The sequence below is a fragment of the Frankliniella occidentalis genome, unplaced genomic scaffold (assembly GCF_000697945.3).
Source record: "Frankliniella occidentalis isolate FOCC.00 unplaced genomic scaffold, Focc_3.1 Scaffold29, whole genome shotgun sequence".
NCBI classification, from domain to species: domain Eukaryota; kingdom Metazoa; phylum Arthropoda; class Insecta; order Thysanoptera; family Thripidae; genus Frankliniella; species Frankliniella occidentalis.
Genome location: NW_026267159.1, coordinates 448,114 through 466,841, shown reverse-complemented (window position 1 = coordinate 466,841; position 18,728 = coordinate 448,114). Strand labels below are relative to the sequence as shown.

The 18,728-nt window shown below is 55.5% G+C and overlaps 1 protein-coding gene across 1 annotated transcript in view; it reads right to left on the bottom strand.

The window, feature by feature from the left end:
• Positions 1–18,728, bottom strand: part of LOC113202107 (protein sax-3-like) — a 125,011-nt gene that overhangs the window by 91,687 nt on the left and 14,596 nt on the right. Inside the window, exon 2 of the mRNA XM_052265686.1 lies at positions 6,640–6,786. The gene's annotated coding sequence lies outside the window, so the exon portion shown is untranslated. The remainder of the gene's footprint in view (positions 1–6,639; positions 6,787–18,728) is intronic.

The following is an 18,728-nucleotide window of genomic DNA, read 5'->3' as shown; positions in this document are numbered from 1 at the left end:
CCCCCCTCCCACCTCAGACAAACGCACATTCACACTCTCGAGACCATAGCTGTCAGCTCGTCTGTCGGCAGGAACGAAACGTTTCTAAAACGCCGGGATGTGAAGTAATTTCCCTACAGCCAGGCCTAAAGAACGCGTACGCACACTTTCACACAAAAAACACGCACACAAACACAAACACACACAGAGAGACATCTATTCGCGCACCGCTGTCATTCCATGACGGGCTCCCAGGATGGCATTTCCGCGTCGTCGTCCTCTTCCTCCCTCCCCATATCTGATGGAACTGTCACACGGCGCCGTCAACAATTACTTAGTCACAACGCCCGCGTCGGTGGCGGGGCGGGGGCGGGGCGGGGGCGGGGCGCGTCCCAACAAAAGAGCATCCCCGCGCACTGCAGCGGACAATCGACACTCCGTCACGGGCAGCACTCGCTTCCCCTCTATCCACGCTTTCCCACTTCTTCTTCTTCTACGCTTCAACTCGGGTTTTCAGCCAACCTGACTGCGGAGACGGGCACACGCACCCGCTCGTTAAGTGCAAAGGGGAAGGGGGTGGCTTTGGCTCACCACCCAAAACGCTCTCTCTCTCACTCTCTCGCTCTATGTCCATGTGGGCGAACGACGTGGGCGAAGCGGCCGCGCCGGGCGATGACGAGGGCGATAAGGGAGCGGCAAGATGCCCCCGGCCGCCCCCTTTACTAGCGTCCACCAGGCGCACATTACGCTGATTGGCCAGGAGTAAGGAGGGGGGGGGGGGGGGGGTGCGGAGGAAGGGAGGGGTGGAGGCGGCGGTGTCTGCAATCAGGGGGGTGTGGGTAGTAAAAGCAGGCGCGAGCCGACACTGCCTCCCTCTAGGCCCACCCCGCCCCACCCGGCCACGCCACGCCCCGTACAGAGTGCGCGCTCAGGAGCTCCTAGGACGCGGAAGGAAGAAGAGTTTCATTTCAAATAAAGAGTGGCAGCCCGCGCCGGCAGCAGCCCCCAGTCCAATTACATAAGACATGCTCGCGCGATCACAAAACGGCTCGACGACGACGACGAGACAAGAGGAGTGTCTTTTTTTTCCTCCCACCCCCAGCTAAATCATTTTCGTCGTCGCCAAAACGTAGCAGAGAGGCTTGCACACCACCACGCCGTGATGCGTCCTCCTGCTCTCCTCCAGCCGTGCGTAACGCCGAGCTGAGCCGGGCGGCGACACAATCCGCTCGTAAATATTCGCGCCAAACGCTCGAGGAGAGAGCCACACGGGGCGCGAGCACACCGCGCCGCCGACCCGCGAAAATAATTCGCGCAGGGAAAATGTAAGAAAACAATCATTGAAAACCCCACCGCAAAAAAACATGCAATAAGTGAAACCTACGCTTGAAGCGCGAGTGTCCGTAAATGTCGCAAAGTATAGTCCCTACTGTAAACCCTGCTCGTCGACATGCGCGGCGTTTAGAAGGACACGCGTGCTGCCGGCCCGACGTGGATAATCAGCCGAGCCTCCCTAATCAGGGCCCGCGCTAAGCCGCGCCGCCCCGCCCCTCGCTCGATCACTCGCACTGGTGTGGCTGCTCGAGGGGAGGGAACGCCTGCCCTGCCCGTCCGCGGGGCGGGGCGGGGCGCGCGCCAGGGACAGACATATCTTTTCTTAATTGTCGTCTTAGCGCCGTGTCCCGACACAAACGGCGACCACACGCACCGCAACAAGGCTCGCCGTCCTGTAAGTGCGAGGGGGCGAAGCAGCAGACCCGAACGCGGAAAGCCATGTCTCTCTTCCTCCCGCATCCCTCTCCGAATTCCCTTGTTGTTGTCCAGGCTAAAGTGGATGGCGAAATTGTAGTATTTCCTATATTTTACTGTCCAACGGTCCACGAATCATGATGAAAATGGCGTGGGAATTTACGTTTACGTTATTGTCGTAGCAGGTATGACGTTATCTGTAACGTAACTTTACTACACCGACACGTTCCCGTACTGATACTTTCAGAACATAACAAAAGTTTAAAATGCTGTAATTTTACAGGTTTTGCCTAGAATAAGGTAGCACATTTTCTATTTTATTTAGTTCCGAAAGGAGTTTTTGGCGGTAACGACATACATGTCTCGTAATAGTTACGAAACGTAACGAGCCTTAGGCGAGTTCTTATTCGAGTTATCGGTCTTAATGTAAGGGATGGTCCAAAAAGTAGTTCATTTCTCCCGGATTCATTCGGCAAATGACAGGACCTTGGCGCCTGCGAGAATCAGGGTAGGCCATCCCGCTGTACACGCTTGCACTGCAGGCAAGATTGTGCCTACCCATCAGGCGACAAGAGAGTATGGAATAGCTGAACATGGAAGCAATAGGTTTGTAACGGCAAATCATGGTCATACTTTCTAGATAATCCCTAACATGCAATGTTACTCTCTATGACTATGTTAACTATGTTTTCGTTGTGTTACAGGCCCCTGCCGCGCGCCGCGCATGTTACATGGTAAAATACAAAATTACCCAGGTAAATGGGGTTGTATATGGCCATATATGATTTGTATATGATCATATATAGCGATATATGCTTTATATTTGACGACATATATGCCCACATATATGGTTGTATATGGTCATATATGATCATATATGCTTGTATATGGGCTTATATATTACCATATATGGGGCCATATATCACCATATATGTTTCGATATAATCGAAACATATATGGTGATATATGGATATATGGTAATATATAGGCCCATATACAAGCATATATAATCCATATATAGTAATATATGGTCATATATGTGGTCATATATAAGGACATATATTACCATATACAGAACATATATAATTATATATGAAGCATATATAACCCTCATTTACCTGGGTATTTACAGGGTATGTATCATCCAAGGCGGGATTTACGCACCAGTGAAGCCATAACGCTCTCCTATGACGGACAACTGGAATTTGTATCTCTGGCTCAGTTTCTGAACTCAGCAGAGTTTGAAACGACGCGAATAGGGCGAGTTGGAGAGCTAGGGATGAAATGTAGAGCCAAGAGCCAAGCTCACCCAACAGCCTAGCCGCACCCGCAGCAGAGAGAGGTGGTCTTTGATTTAAACTTATGGCGTCCCACCTTGAATGGGACACCCTCAACTTCATTAACCTAACCGCGGCTGGACCTGAGGCTCAGGTTTACTCTGATAATTTTTTTTAGTTATACTTCTTGAACTGGTTCTAGTCTAGTGAGGAAGACGAAAAGAAAAAGCTCGGAGGAGGGATTCTTAACAAGAGACTTAATCCACCTTTGGACACCCAGAGGAGGCTTTCAAGACAACGCGAACATTCACGTTGTTGTTGGTTTTGATCAGCTTTTTTTTCCATTCAGGCGTAGGTTTGGCAATGAACCCGGTAACACGCACGAGGCGCACGGAGAGAAAAGTTCGGGCCGTACACCCAAAAGTTTGGACAAAATTGATTGAAAAGCACTATCCAAACTTTTACATGCGTGGTCACCAAAGGTTCTGGTGCAGAGTCCAAAGGTTCTGGTGCAGAGTCTAAAGGTTTCGGTGTGACACCAAAACTGATTACGTGTACTGGTAAAAGGCACAATCCAAACTCAGTTTTGTTGTCTGGCCGGAACTTTTCTCTCCGTGCGGCCGTGCCACACATCAATTACTCATTTATTCGCTGTCGCAGCCTTGCTCTCCTCCAGAGCCAAAGTCCCGTGCACACTCCGCCCCCGCGTCTGCAGGAACCCCATCCATGGCCGTGGTCACGATGGACACAATGCGCGGCTCAGGTGCGGAGCGCGCGCGCACGGCGGGTACGGGGGGCTAATTGTTATCAGACAAACGCGGAAGGGGGGACGGCGTCCGGGGCGCGTCCTCCGGGAGATAAGCGCGCGCCGGTGCATGGGGGCGCCCTGATAGGGGCACAGCGTGCGGGGGCCACGCCGGCCCCGCCTGCCCCACCGGGGGCTCACCGCGGCCGCCACGCCCCGCCACGCCCCGCCACGCCCCGCCACGCGACAATAGCGGGGGGAGGGGGCGGCCCATTGGAGGCTGTCCGTGCGCAATGAATGGGTTATCAAAGCCGAACCAGGCGCGCGCGCACGCCAGCGGCCACCGCCCCGCCTCGCCCCGCCCCGCCCCGCCGGGGGATAAAGGCAGTGCAGTTACTTTTGACGCCCTCTCTGCCCTTCCCCCGCGGTGGCGGTCGGATGCCGTTTGTCCTGCAAAAACAATAATCGCGATCGCGGTGTGCCCCCCAGTGCAGCCCGCCCCCATACAATCTGCGACCCAGCCGGGGGGCCGTGGGGTTTACACGCGGGAAAAATTATCCTCAATTTCGGCGTGAAAAATCGAAAGCGCGTCAAACAGGTTTCGCCAATATCCGAATGTGGCAGAGATACGCACACGCGCGTGACCCGCACACACGACGCGCTTTAAACTGCAATTTTCGCGGCGCAAGGCCGCAACCATTCGTCACCTCGTATCGCCTCGACCGATCGCCACCTCTCGTTTTCTCGCACGCCCGTCTCTCTCACGCTCTAGCGGGGGCCGGGCAATAAGCGCCACTGATACAGGGGCTCGCAGCAGGCCGGACCATCTCTCGTGCGAGCAGGAAGAAGGGGACCGTGGGGAGGAGGGAGAGAGAATCCATCACGGGCGCATCACGGGCGTGCTCTCGATGAGCGCCAGATTACCGCTGGACAGGCGCCCTCCTGGCCCTGCCCTGCCTACAGCAGCCGTGCGTCTCCCTCCCGCCAGATCCCAGTTTTCTCGCTAAAGAAATTGACACATCAAGCAGACGACGCCCGTGCGCCTCTCCGTAAAGATTTTTCTGCACGTTCCCGGCCCGTTTCTCCTGCACAGCACATCCTCCACGTTTCGACACGTCCCCCCCTCCCTCTCCTCTCCACCGTCTCAGCAGGAGGGTCTCGGGGGCCCGATGCGTCACGCCGGTGTATACGTCTTCCAGGACACAACTTTCCCCCCGCTGCAGAATAATGTTTTCGCTTACCTTGTGAAATTCGCTGACGTCTCGGCGGCAATGAGCACCCCGCCGCTCCGCCACGCCAGCCACGCCCAGAGCCCAGCGGCAGAGCACAACTTTGGCGCTGCTGACTTGTTCACCGCGATGAAAGGAAAGGTGAGCGGAACTGGTCGCCAAAACTATTTTGCGGCGGGAAGGGAGGGCTGGGGCTGGGTTGAAAGGAACGGGGGAGCTGCTTTGGCGACGACGACGAGACTGCGGAGACAGCATACTCGAAAATCCAACAGCTAGTATGCATTACACACACACACACACACACACACAAGGAGAGTTGGATTTTCAGAGTGCAACTGCAGAGCCTGTCGAGATGGCTGCTAATATTCAGGAACAGGGAGAAAAGATTCGTGAGCAAAAAGCGCAATGAATCCCTCTCATTTAATCACTCGCAGGAAAAAATGAACATTAGATCAAGTATTAGCAAACCTTTGGCAAAGCGCGCGGCGTGGCGCGGTCAGATAGGCACACACGGTTGAGAGCATTTCGCGGTTCCGTTGACGTGTGTGTGCCGGTCGGAGGATGGAGCGTCCCTATGGACGAAAGAGGGGAGGGAGGCGGGGAGTGGGGCCTAAGAGCGTTCAGCCTACCCCCCCTCCCCCCTTCTCCTCCACCCCCTCGAGACCCGTGCTCCAACTTCATACCGATGGCGCTACCCGAGGGACAGTGCAGCAGCAGCATAGCTTCGCCAAGCGGCAACTCTCGGCCCGCCCCGTTCTACCCCACACCACCCGCCGGCTCGGACGGGCGATCGTATTGTCAACTTTGCCCAGAGTTTATTTCCCAGAGCGGGGTGGTCGGGGCGGGAAAGGCAAAACCCCCCGCTGCACTGCAGCAAAGCGGGGCCGCTTCCCACGACACGAGCAAAAAAAAGTTTTATCTATGAAAATACATGATTTTTTTTCTGCTTTTTTTTTAAGGGAAGGGCGAAATAACAAACAAAACAGACACCTCATTTGCATGGTATCCAGCACCTTGTCGAGGGCGCAGAGTGGCGGCGCGTGGCGGCCCCGCACGTGACCGACTCGTTCGCACCGCACGTGCATCAAGCGTGCACGTGAGAGGTGTATGTGCCGACCACAAGTAGTGGTGCACGTGACAGGGCCAATGGCGCGAGAGCGTAACGCTAGCAGTGAACTCGCGGTGCCACACTGAGCCTCAGAGACTCCCCACACACACGAAAATGAAACTATTATAGTATTTAGTGCACGCCACTGTCGAATAGTACGCGTAAGTTCTACCATACAATATTCAGCAAAAACGAAAGAAACGAAGAGGGGAGAGAGGGCATTTAAAGGGAAAGCTCACTGCGTCATTATTGTGAACTAAGCGAAATATAAATGTATACAGGCAGCACAACGTTAAGTCCTTTTTCTCCAGACTCGTCATCCCTTTCCGCCCGAGTCCGGTAAACGGGACGCGGACACTGACAATGGTGATTCCGGCGGCAAAACTTTCACGGACAAATCCGTCTACTGCAGTGCAGTGTGGCGCATCTCATCGAGACGATGAAACTTTCAGCGTCTGGCGGGGCATCACGGAAGTTGGAGTAAATCCTACCACTGCAGCGCGGCTGGGCCCCCGCGATCGGAAGTAAAGGGTGGAAAGGTGTGGTACTCACCGCTCGGAGCGCCATAGTCACCCGGAGCAGTCACTTGCCGATGAGCAGGGTCGGAGCGGCGTCAGAGATAAGCCACCTGATTGGAAGAACTCGTTGCGGGCCGGCCAGCGCCAGCGCGGAAGTGACACCGGAAGTGGCCAGGGGGGGCTGGAAATGAAGAGAACACTACGTGAGTCAGGGGCACACCACCGCCTGTCTATATGCCTTGCGATACCTTCTCTCTCTCTCTCTCTTTCTCTTTCTCTCTCTCACACACACACAACCTTGCTTCCTCTTTTCCATTAACTGGACCGAGGGGTCTCCAACTCGCATAATACTCAGTACACGGGACCCATAATACCTTCATAATATCTCATAATACCCCATAATATTGGACATAATACCCCAAAATACCCACTTAATACCTCATAATACCCCATAATAGTCTATAATACTTCATTATAGCACATAATATGTCATAATTTGCCTAAATAAGTGCCATAATTGGCCATAATACCATAATACTCCGTACACAGCTAGGATGAGTTGGAGACCCCTCGAACTGGACTGCCGCCGGGTCGGACTGCAGAGCGAGGATCGAGAGAGAAACTGATAATCCTGCGACCGGAAATGAGCGGCCAGCGCTATCGCCCGCGCTCGACCGAACAAACTTGGAGGGCCGGCGAAGCGGCGGCGGCGGTCAGCGGCAAAACAGATGGAATCGGTCGGACAGAGCAGCGTAGTGGAGAGTCGGTCGCTACAAAAGGCAACGGCCGACAAGCTTTCATCTTCATCCCTGCCATTATATCCTTTTGCATTTTATCCCGCTCAATTTTGCGTTAGCGTTAAATTGCGAGCCGTAAATTAAAATTGTTGATGTCGGGCCCTTGGCAGGCGAAGAACGAACAAGCGCCGACCCGGCCGGAACCGCATAAACCACCTGTACTTATTGAATCCTCCAGGCAGCTCCTGGACAACCGCTCCAGAACAGTAGCTCCTTGACAACCGCTCTAGGAAAGCAGCTCCAAGACGGCGGTGCCAGGACTCGTGCGGGCCGTGGGCCTCATCTGATAGGAAGGGGACAAGCAGAGAGAGGAAGAGCGAGTGGGAGAGAGAAATAAAGACGCAAGGGGCTCGCGTCTTATCGCTGCCCGGCGTCAGGGAGACGAATTACTTTGCTCACTCCAGCATTTGGGAGATGTAAGTGAAAGTGAGGAGGTGGACGTGGCGGCCCGTAGCCACGACCGTACCAAAGAATAAAAAGTTTGTTGCCATTAATTTCATTTCCCTCCGCACCCTGAAAACTCGACGACATCGACAAATTTCCAAATCAAATTGGCCCGAATCTCTTTGGGAAAAAGTATACGTTTTTTCTACAACTCTATAGCCTGAATTCGAGCCACCTCATACCGTTCGTCGTTTTTGCCTTTTTCGCAGAGTACCCAGACGAAGGGGCTCGAGTAGGCCTAAGAGCTCCAGCTGCTGCGGCGCGAGACAATGCCGCCTGAATTCACTTCCTTTTTATTAAAAGTGCGACAATATGAGTGTGAGAAACTCATCGCTGCGGAAGCGGACTGGGGGAGAAAGGGGCCAGAGAGAGAGGGGGGGGCGAGGGGAGCAGGACGAAGAAATGTGCGCTGAGAGCGGACGGGCAGCAGGGGCATCCCCATGTGCGGGCGAAAAAAAACTTGATAGAAAACGGAGGCGGGGTCGGAAAGTGGATTCACGTGACACTCTGTATCAGACGTGTAGGGAAGGAGGGTACCATATTGAAAACCGTCCAAGAACCAGGTAACTAAAATGATAAAGAAAAGAAAGCACATTTCCTTTCCTTCTCAGTACCTTAATCTTCGCTGCGCGGTGTCCTATCTCGCGCTATATCGCGCAGCGCCGGCGTCTCGTGAGGAGAGAGGTTGGGGAGAGGGGGGAGAGAAGACGTGAGGGGAGAGCGGGGAGAAGGGGAGGACACGTGAGTGGAGGAAGTTTGCGGCGCGGCCAAGAAAGGGGAAGGGGGTGGACGGGGAGGGCATAAAAGGGGCATTCGCCGGCATTCGCACATCGTTGGAATTTAAGGTAGTTGGGCCGCACTTCCTCAACTCCCATCCGAGGATAACGCCCGGATTGTTTTTTGTTATCCTGGCCTGGAGGCCGTGCCCACCGCCATACCCTGCCCGGAGCGAGTGCGACCTGAATCTCAGCCGAGCGGGGCGCAGCGAGCGCCAAACTGCGGCCGGCCTCTCAGGCGCTTCTATTTCAGCGGCCATCGTCCCCAATGACCACGGGACGCTGTAAGACTACCGAAAAGAGCGCAGCACATGCGTCACGGAAAAACGGAGCGGACAGAAGTGAAGTGGAAATCCACAGCCATCCCCTGCAAACGTATGTATATACTTACATATACTTATTTATATATTTACATAGCTACTTTATACACTTATTTACATACTTACATGCATACTTTACACATACTCATTAACATGCTCACAGAGATACTTTCAACACTTATTTACATACAAAAACACATTTTTACCTGAAAAAGCAAAAGAAATAATCGAAAAACAAGACACAATGTTTGACTGCGTCTTTACTGGCGCCCTTGACACGCCGACAGTCAGACGGGCGGTATTCTTTATTTAGCCAATGCCAAGGGCGGGGAGGGGCGCACTGAGAGGGTAATCGCACGAAGGGCTGCTGCTGCTCCGCCGCCCTCCAGCCTGGAGGCTCCAGGACCTGGCCCCACTGCACGCCGCAGGTGCCATGTGATTGTCAGACGGCGCCGAGCCGCCCCGCCCCGTCCACTCATTCACAATTGATATGGTGGTAGCCTTGAGGGACGCCCGGAGGGGACGGCCGGCCCACGCGGGGAGGCGTCAAGGCCCCTGCTCCAGCTTCCGCTGCTGGCTCTCTTTCATTCTTCCAAGCTCGATCTCTGCGGCTCTCGCCTCTCACTCTCTCCCTCCCCGCACGTTGACAATAGTTTCGTCAAGGAGAACTAACGTCAATTATATGCGTTGCTTTCTCAATGATACTTTAATTACATTTTCCCTACACTCTCAAAGATTTCATGATTCCTCCCCTCAAAAATTTAAGTGAAACGGAAAAGATTTTATTTGAGGGTGCGCAACTTTACTTCCCCTGCTGCCAGCAAGTCCCACCCCGCACAACCAGTTGGCGGGACATGGCGTCGGTGCAGCGTAGGGCGTGGTGCAGCGCAGGGCGGGTGGGGCTCAGTGCTTGGCTCGCGGCCCCTGGCTGGAAATCTCCACACCTGAAGCGCTGCCACCGCCGCGCCTCCGCCGCGCGGCCCACACCGCGGGGTCCCCGGAGGAGGCCGCGGAGCTGAATAAGGATGCACCGGGATGCGCTCCGGCCAATCTGGAGTCATGCATAATGCATGGCGCCTGCCCTCCCACCGACACTGACAAAAAAGGTAAACAAATAAGTTAGCACGTTTGGGGACGTTTGAAAACACAACACCTGTGACTATACGTTAGATAAATCCCACAGGGACATAACGCATATGAACTACAGTTTTAATGGTAGATTTAATTGCACGTAAGTACTTACGTCCTGGGAGGAATCTAGTGAAGAAGCTCATCACAACAATTGTAGCAAAGGAGTGAATTCTGCATACAATGCTATCTGAGCGTGTCCGCATCAACAGTTAGTTCCATTTTGCCTCTCGACTTTGAAACTTGACGCACCATCCCCCTGTTATACGCCTTTGGGGTGTAAGTCTGCCGGGGTTGAGCCCGGCCCAGCCCGGCCCGGCGCGCACACTCGCACGGACACGGGCCCCCTGGGACCCGCCACTGCGCTGCCGACACGGGGGACGCGTCAAGGACAAGCTGCTTGTAATTAAATTTTATCGCATCAAAACTGTTCTGCCACCCTCGCGTCCTCGCACCGGGATGATCGCGCTCATTGTTATGTGAGTCGCCGCGTCGCTGGCAACTCAAACTCACACATAAAACAGCAACATGGCAACCACGCGCAAGATCCCAACGACGCAAATTCGTTTCTCTTTTCTTTTTTGTGGACAGGGGTGCACGGTCGACTCCTACATACACGAGCTTGTACACACACCTACACAGAGGGGGCTGCTCACACACAGAGGCGACGTGCATGTATGGACGAATGCAATATGTATAGAGTTATCCAAGGAGCATAGGCAGGGGTGACCAGAGGCAGTTCACGTCGGTTCACGTCCCCAAGAGAGGGCGTCCAGTACACAGCAACCTGATGAAGCATTCAAATAAACAAGGGGGGGGGGGGCAGGGGAGGAAAGCAATGCAATCCTCGCCAAATCTAGAATTTACGCGAACGTTCAAACCACGATACACACAATTCACAAAGTCCCACTACTAGTCAGTAAACAAATCCGTGCTTCTGCCTAAATTTATATCAGTAGTCGAAGTGTGTGTGTGCGTGTGTTTATGAGGTAAAGTGGGGGCGGGGGGGGGGTTGCAATGGATCGCTAAACAGTCGGTTCAATGAGTCGTATTAATGCGATGGCGCCGCTGCTCCCCTAAAAAGGGATGTGATGTGATAACATTACACGAAAAGACACGCAGGAGCCGCAGCCCGTTTAGAACCGCCCCCCCCTTTTTTTCTCCTCTCCAGTTTTTTGCATCGTTTTTGCAAGCTACATTTACTACGATTGCTTTCGAAAACCTACCGTACGTGAAGGCTATACGGCAGTGTCGTCTCTAGACAAGTCCCACGCGTACAAACAAGGTAGTATACGCGCATGGCGTGTCAGTCGCTAAGCGTTTGCGGCGCGCGCGCGCACGCGCACACCGCCCACGCCCCGCCCCACCCTGATGGTCGCGTGGCTCGGCCGAATCATTCCCGTTTACGGCAGTGTGTCGAGGTGTGATTCTGGACATTGCCAGGCCTGGGCATGGCCGCGGCCGCTCGCCTGGCCGAGGCCATTACGCCGAGGGACATCGCGCGGCAGGAAAAGGGGCAGTGCAGGCTCGCGGGGTGGGGCGAGGCGGGGCGAGGCGGGGCGAGGCGGGGCGAGGCGGGGCGAGGCGGGGCGAGGCGGGGCGAGCAACAGGAACAGCAGAGCAGCGGCGCTTCAATCGACGACTAGGCAAAAAAAGTCGCCATACACACGTTTTATTTTAAAGAGATAAAAATAAATTTTTCGTAGGTTGTTTTTGTCGCACCCACCGCGATAGGACGCAGCAGGGCGCTCTCGGCTCCGTGATTGATTTAGGATGTCATTTCCGCCCGGCAGAAATGAGTATTAAGTTTCTCATAAAGAGATTAACGGGGCATGTTTCGCCAGATGATGATGGCCTTGGGGCGCAGCCGGGGCGGGGCGGCCCCCCTCCTGGACACATGCAGGGCGTTCGCTCCATCATCATCAGCGGGGCGGGGTGTGGCGGGCGAAGGCGCGCTCTCCAGGAAATGGCGCCGCACCCAGTCCAGTCTGGTCCAGGGCCAGAGAAGCCAGACCCGATCAGCTGACTACATCCTCTCAGCCCTCCACCTATAGATCTCTCCCGGTCCGTTGCCGGCGGCGCCAGAGAGCGGGGAGAAGAACGCGGAGTAACCATCGCAGTGTTTGCCTTTGTTTTCATTACTCTTGTTGTTCTTGCGGTGGGGTGGTTTATTTTATTGTTCCGCTGCACCGCGCCCGCGGGCCCCACCCCAGCCCATACCCCGGCCCTCCCCCTTCGGCCGAGAGGGGGAGTGTACCTATATACCTACCAAGTTGAAGCCATTCTCCTTTACCTCGAGAGCAGCAGGGCGGACCGCGCTGTGAGTGTGCGTGCGTGCACAAAATGCGAGGGATGTGGTCGCCTCTCCTCGGGCTTAATTCTTAAATTCTGAAAGGCCGTGTCCAGTTACGATCATTTACATTGACAGGCACAGGAGACGCGAAAGCCGAAAGACGTGTATATACTTTCATTTATTTTCCAGTAAAAAAAATTAATATATTTTCCCCACTTCTTTTGGCCTTGGCCTTGCGACAGTAAAGAAAAACACACTCACGCACACACACACACAAGGTGAGTAGCTCATTTGGAGGACACCCCCGCGCACCCTTCGCCCCGTTACGACAGTCGGCTCGGCTCGGCTCGGCTGGCGCGGTGCTTGCATGTTTACGGCCCGGGCAGTAAAGCCGCCCGGCCGAGATCAAGCGGACATAAACATAACTCAGGTGCAATTGTTTATATTCTCGCTCATTAAGTGTCGCTCGCTGCGTGTGTACGCGCGCGGGCAGCGCAGCCAGCCCGCCGCGCCGCGCCCCTGTACGCGTTCGGCGGTTGAGTTAATTTACGGAACGTCATGAGGCCGGTGGGAAAGAGTACGGACGGGTCAAATACAGATGAGTAGGGGATTAGAAGTTACGGACATAAGGACAAGTGTGTGTGTGTGTTGTGGATATGAATAAAAGGATGGATGGGATGGATGGATGGATGGATGGATGGATGGAAGGTTCGATAAAATTCGATGGGCAGGTGGATGGATGGAAAGGTGGATGGACGGTAAGGTGGATGGCTGGAGAGCCGTCTGCAAGCCTACTCATGAAGTGCATCTCACCACCCTTTACCCTGATGAAGCTGCCCCCTCCACCCTCCCTCCTCTCCACCCCCTGGGTCTGCTCGCCATATCCTGGACAAGTGCCAGCAGGACCCTTTGGGCCCGTATAAGACCCGTCTGTGCGGTCCGAACCCAGGAGAGGCTGGTCTGGCCGGCCGTACCCAAGGGATGGGAGGGGTAGGCGAGGGGGGTATTAGCTCTGGGGGAAGACCTTAGGAAATGAAGAGGGCGCAGGGGTGAAGGCACTACGGTCCACAGCCATATGCTGCGAACAATAATGCTCATATTCTTTGTGATATTTTTAGTTTTTGTACCGGCTCAAGAATAGTCGACCACACTGATACCTAAAGTGCTGATGCTGAATCCTTGAACTGTTCAAGTGTTTCACTAGGAGTTGCACACTTTAAAGTGTCGATGGGTAGAACACTTTCATCGTCGGTGCGAGCCGAGACGGTGTCTCACCGCCATACTGGCGGCGCTCCCACATCCAGGAGGAGGCACAGAAAGTACGTCGCGGACGCGGGCCCCGACACGGCACCGCATGGCCGGCGCCTTGGTCCTGCCTCGCCTCACCCGGCACGCGTGTGGACTTAGCGCGGAGGGCAATAGAAGGCCCGGGGATTACGGAGAGGGCGTGGCGCAGCGGCCTGGGGCAGGGCGGGGCGGGCGGCTAAAGGGGCCCAACGGCTCAAGTTGTCGACCCGAGACTTTGCCCGCAGGTGGACGGACGTCTGCGGCATGCTGATGGCGCAATTACAGAAGAGAGAGGGGGAGAGAGGAACGGAGAGGGCGGCAGAGAGATGGGGCGGTGCGGCGGCGGGGGGATAGACAATGATAGGGGAGTCTCAGGAGGTGAAAGGTTTCTTAGAGCAGCAGGAGCACCAGCAGGACAGACGAGGACGGGACAAATGTCCGGGGACATTGGCCGCCAAGCTCCGCCCCGCCTCGCCCTGGCGGCCCTAGCCGGGCTCCACACGGCACCACGTCTCCTCCCCTTCAAAGTCGCAGTCAGGGATTTACTGCGGACGAGATGGGAATAATGCTGGCCAGCCCGGAGGAGCCGGCGGACGCGACTTCCAGCACCGCCACACCAGGCCGGGGCTTTTGCCAACAACGCCACACTTTTACTACACTTTTCGCCTGTTTTGTTTCCATCTGCAGCAGCCACCAATTACCCCTCACAGGCCCCACGGCGCAGACCCCGCACCACCGCCCTCTCACCGCCGACTGTTTTTGCGTCACTGAAAGTGATTGCATTTCTCATATACACCTGGGATGATTAAGAGAGTCAACATCAGGGTACCAGGAGGGGGGAGGGGAGGGAGAGGATGGAGTCGCGAACAAGGACTTAGTGTGGGGGAGGTAGAGTGGGAGTGTGTGCGTGAGAGGTAAGGGGGATGGAGGAGAGAGAGAGAGGTGGCGCTTCCCAATTAAAACGTGCTCCTGGCGCTCAGCTATTACGGAGCAATAACGGGGTGAGCCTCGCCCCGCCCCGCCACGCCGCGGGGACACCGGCCTTATCTCACCTCCGCCGCGCGCGGCCGCGTGTGGCTGTGGAGGGGGAGGCGAACATACGGAGCTAACTCACTTGGAAATCATTATATTTGAGAGATAACAGTGTACGTTGGCCCGCGCGCTTGTAACAACATCTACTCCCCCCTTCACTGCTCCAGCTCTCTCTCTCTCCTTCCCCTCCTCCACTCGACAATCCCTTCCTTCTCCCCTCCTCCTCCCTCCGCCAAAAGTTAATGACCATCGGCGTCTCGCAGCCCTCCTGCGGCACGGCCTTGGCCGGCACACCACTCTCGGACGGTTGGGACCGGCCCCGCCCCACCCCGCCCCACCACGCCCCGCCACGCCCCACCACGCCACGAGCCGCAAGATGTACGCCCTCGTTCCACCTGAACACTGCGCTTTCAATTGCTTCCCGTGATTTCCTGCGCCGAGCGCCGAACGCGGAGGAGGAGAGGCGGAGCAGGCAGCGCGCCGTGCAGAGAAGGGGAGGGAAAGAAAGCACCACCGGGGCATTGGCGGGCAGCGGCAGCAGTCCTAACAGAGTACCGCTGGAGGTGTATGGTAACAACTCGCGCGAGTAGTAGTTGGTGGGGAGTTATCCGAGGGTAAGACTGCGAAGGGAATCCGTAAATAAAGCACGCGGCTAAAGGAGGGTAATCCAGCGGTAATCCGGGGGTAATCTGGGGGTAGTCCGGGGGTAATCCGGAGGTAATCCGGAGGTAATCCGGAAGTAATCGAAGGGTAGTCCGGGTAATGCAATTCACGGGTAATAGGAGTGATCTGAGAAAACTGGGGTCATCTTGTTGTAGTACCAACACGAGATCTGAGAATCGGTTCGACCCTCTAGCACACCGGCAAAACCATGTCGCGGGCATACGCCCTTCCTGACTGTGAGAGGCAACGGGCGGCCCGCGGCCCGGCGCTAAAGGGGCCAGCAGCCCATCATCGGCGAGGGAGGCGGGGGGCGAGGCCACCGACGGCTCTGACTTTCGCCGCGTGTAACGGCGGCGGCAGCGCAAGTCCGCCACCCGGGCGCGGGAGATGCGTGGATCACGAAAGGCTCTGGGGGGGATCATCTCGTCCAGAGGATTCAGTCGCTGCAAACTCGCGAGATTAATAGCATCATTAGGACGTCATGAGCGGCGCCAGGCGCCACAGCAGCGGGGGGCCTCTGCCTCCCCCCAAAGGCAAGCCCCCCAGCCCCACCCCTCATTTCTCAAAATCCATGCCGCCGGCGCGCCTGTGTATACTGTCCAGAGTTCGTGCTCCGAGGGCGGGGCCGCCGGGGATCAAATGATCACTCCAAAGTGGCACGTCCACTGCCGATCCTCCAGGCCGGGCCGCGCGGAGCGGACAGCCGAGCGCAAAAACAGAGCAGGGCTCCCGCGAACTGAAACTCGTCACCAGCAGCCCGCTGTTGCGGCTCGAGGACCCGAGCGCTGCTCAAGTGACAAAAGTAATAATTACAGAGCACGATCCTTTTATTTAATTTATAGGCAAAGAGGTGAGGGAAGCGGGGAAGGGCAGACAAATAGGGCGCAGCGCAGAGCGGGGGACGGGAGGAGGCGTGGCGAACACGGGCGCTGAGCACAACGCTGGCGTTTTTACCTGCAGCTCAGCTTGAATTAACAAATTGCCAGATTAGCGGCGTGGCGTGGCGCTGCGTGGCGTGTGGGAATGATCTTGATTAGGCGTGACATACGACGCGCCCGCACTACCCCCGGGCGGTGGAGGCGGCGGCGGCGGGCCGGGCCTCAGATGGATGTCGACGTCAACCTGGGACACGTGTCGACTCCCCCCCGACCACGACGGGGTGGGGCGCGGTGGCGGGGCGGAGCCGGCCGCACGGCGGCTGCTGGCCACGACTTTGGTTAATCACCGTGCAAATGAACCAACACGCGCAGCAGCAGCGGGGCGGGGCGGGGCGAGCGGGAGACCGGTGGCTACGACGAGAGTAGTGGAGGCTGGAGGAGAGAGAGACCCAGCCAAACATTGGTCTCGAAATTGAGCCGGCAGAGGGGGGAAGTGGGAGACTGTAGAAGAGCGCGAGTAAGTGTGAGAGCAAGAGAGAGGGATGAGGGCAGAAAACGAGGGAGAGAGAGAGGCAGCGAAAGAGACAGGGGAACAGCAAGGTGCGAAAACAGAAGGCGCGTAGTAATGCGGGTCCAAACTTTTTCGATCACATCAGGAGATGGTTAGTGCAATGGGCAACGGGTGGCCGTTCCGACCGGGAGGCCTTCAAGGAGTCCCGCCGCCGCTGCTTCCGGCCGCCACAGCTGCCGCTGCTTCGCGCCCCTGACCGTTCGGCCAGACCGACCCGAACGACCAAGGAGAGCTCGAAAAACTTTAAATTAAGCAATTTCCTAGGGCAGCGGTAAATTTATTTGCCCCCGTTTCGACGCGGCGTGTCGGTGCGGCCAGAGGCAAGAGGGAAACGTGCGGGCGCGGACATCTCCTGGTGGGTAGGCAATGCGCACGCACTAGTGTCGAGCGGGCCGTCGTGCTGCCTACCTCGCAGGCTGAGCACGTCTCGGTCTAGGGACATTTTCCTTTCTGGTTCCTCTAGCTAAAATGGCCTGAGGTTTTGGTTGCCATTCAAGGGGAAACCGGCTCCAAAACAAAAATTCTAACACCGGAAGTCGAAGTTCAAGAATTTCGGCCTAACTTCAGCCGAAGTTCACTCGAGTTCGCTTTGTAAAATTCGATTGAAGTTATCTAATTCACCGGAGTTCACAAAATCAAACGACAAAGTTGCTTGGAAAGCACAATAAAAAGTCGAAGTTCTTAATAGTTCAAAGTAAACGTCGAAGTTCCCTGAAGTTTAAAAGAAATCGTAGAAGTTAACTGAAGTTCAAAGTAAATTGGCACATCTTTGAGGATGAACTTAGCGATTTGGAGTGTTTACTATTAACGAGTCCTCAGCTAACTCAAAGCAGATATCTACGGGCTTAATTACAAAGATTACGGAAAAAGAATTTTGCTTTGAAAACTCTAGATCAGGTCGAAGTTTAAGAACTTCGATAGCAGTTCAGCGAAGTTCCCGAAGTTCAGCAGGGTTCACGAAGTTCTCCGAAGTTCAAGCCTATATTCCCCCCTGATTGCATTCTTACCAAAAATAAGGTACTGTCTAAAAACGAACTCTGTGCATGTTGAGCGAAGCTTAGTTAATTGTAAAGCACCTGTTCGTGTTAACACTGCTGCAAAATATAAACGTGAGCGAACAGGGGAGAGGACAGACAGGCGCCACCGCCAGCGATATACGGAAGTGAAACCGCTCCCGGTCCGTGCCTAATCTCCGTGGAGCCGACTGACGAACCGCTAGCAAACAGAGAGACAAACGCGCGCGAGCAGGAATACGTAATTCGACGCCGGGGGCTGAGTGCGCGGCGGAGGGAGACGGACAGGCGAGACAGTCGCAAGCAGGACGAGAAACTGAAACCCGACCGCTAAAGCGACGCTCAATGCACGCAGGGCCGGTGGAGGCGCACGTCACACATCACGCATCGTAATTTCCGACGCTCGTTGTTCGAAACAAAATCGCCCTGAAAGTTATTTCTCAAATAGTCAAAAATTCGGTGCTTGCACAGTCACACACATCTTATGTGAATGGACTGGTCGGTCAATAATCAGGAAGTTCGGCGACAGCAACATAACAAATTAAAATTTCCGCCGGTATTTAAGCCCGGTTTTTCGTCATTCACATGCACAAGACCTGCTCGCCCCATTGACCATCATCATACAAGTAGTTGAGTGGGAGGCACGGGGGTGGGGGTAGTAATTAGGGTGTATCGCTCTAGGGACACGCAAATGGCCAGGGCCGGGCGGCACCTGGCCCATCAAAGGTGAGCAGTGGCGGCCGGCGGCCGGAGGGGGCAGGGGAGGGGGAGAGGGTGACTGATTGAAACGCAGCTTATCAATACGCGCGGCCATCAGACCAGCAGCAGGGTCACAGGAGGACACGGCGGCAGAGGAAGAGCGGGATCACTGCGGAAAAACATAGCTCAACAGTCGCCAAATACAACCCCCTCTCGAAAGTA